A 1,293-nucleotide genomic window follows, 5' to 3' on the forward strand; every position below is an offset into this window, starting at 1 on the left:
AAGCGGACGAATTCCTGAAACCTTTTCTGGTCTGTCAAAAGTAGATTACATGTAAGGATTTCGATTATAAAGACTAAAATTTCCAACCCCCGCACCCCACCCCACCCCACCCAGCAAAAAAGAAAAAGAAAAATCATTTCTTGCCCTTTGCGGCCTTCTTTTTCCCTTTTTCTTCTGGGGTTTCTGGGGGCTGGAGGCTCGGAGCCTTGCTTTATTAAACTATTTTTCTTAATTTTACTCCACCACATTAGATTTGTCTCTTATTTTGGTCAACTGAAATTATTCCCACATTTGAGTTGTCAAAATCAATTCTTTTTGAGCTTTGTTGTTACTCCACGGACATAGAAATTCAAGAATTTCATATTAATTTACTTTATTCTTTGCGACATCTGTTCAGCTTGTGAAGCCAATAATAAATCTCCACTCCCAACATAAACTACTAAATTTGGACTTTCTTGGTTATGGCTTGTGTGTGAATGTAAAGAGATCCATTTGAAATTCAAGGACTAGCAACACTTCCAGAAATTTGAAGTTATTGCTCGTTCTGTGGCGACAAACAAGTGAAATTTCAGGAAATTGCTGAGACTCACTAATTCGTGATCTCCATTTTGTCAGTTATCTAACTGGAAACTCATTAACTGGTCCATTACCTCCTTGGATGCTGGAAGTAGGAGATGATAACATGTGAGTCTTTTTTTTTCCTCTCTCTCCAATAATGTAAAACTACAGAATATTTGTTTAATATGTTTCATAAATATAATGTTTTCATGATGGCAAACTCATTATTTATATAATGCTCATTTGCACTTTCTTACATTTTCATCTTGACTTTGTTAGTTTATTGTACTTCTTGTCGAAGTTATTTAAAACTGATTAAATCATAGCTCATGTATGTGCTAAGGCGTTTATCTTCCTATTATATCATGGTAAAGGTAGAGAAAATAACTATCAGAAAAGGCCAAACCAAGTTACGAGTATATTCAGCTGCCTTCTTCATTGTATTATCTCATAAAATGAACGAGGAAATCACGTGAGACAGTATAATTGACCGTCTTTGTTATATGTAATTAGTGATCTATCCTACAACAACCTCACATCTGAAAGCAGACCCACAAATTGTCAGCAGGGAACCCTGTAAGATCAGTCCTCGTATCTTGTTAATATTGAATATTTCTTCAAACTTCCACATTTTTGTAACACTGCACCAATATTTGTCAGGAATTTGTTTGCAAGCTCAAAGGGCAATACAACGTGAGTTCCTTTGTTTCTTTAATGCTGTGTTCCCAATGATAT

At 35.3% G+C, this 1,293-nt stretch overlaps 1 long non-coding RNA gene across 1 annotated transcript; it reads left to right on the forward strand.

Annotated features, from left to right (window-relative positions):
- LOC111385556 lies at positions 1-1,293 on the forward strand. Its single transcript, XR_002701077.1, has 4 exons — positions 1-51; positions 616-684; positions 1,072-1,134; positions 1,219-1,293. It is a non-coding gene; the product is annotated as an uncharacterized LOC111385556 (long non-coding RNA).

Source organism: Olea europaea, unplaced genomic scaffold (assembly GCF_002742605.1).
Source record: "Olea europaea var. sylvestris unplaced genomic scaffold, O_europaea_v1 scaffold32028, whole genome shotgun sequence".
Lineage (NCBI taxonomy): Eukaryota > Viridiplantae > Streptophyta > Magnoliopsida > Lamiales > Oleaceae > Olea > Olea europaea.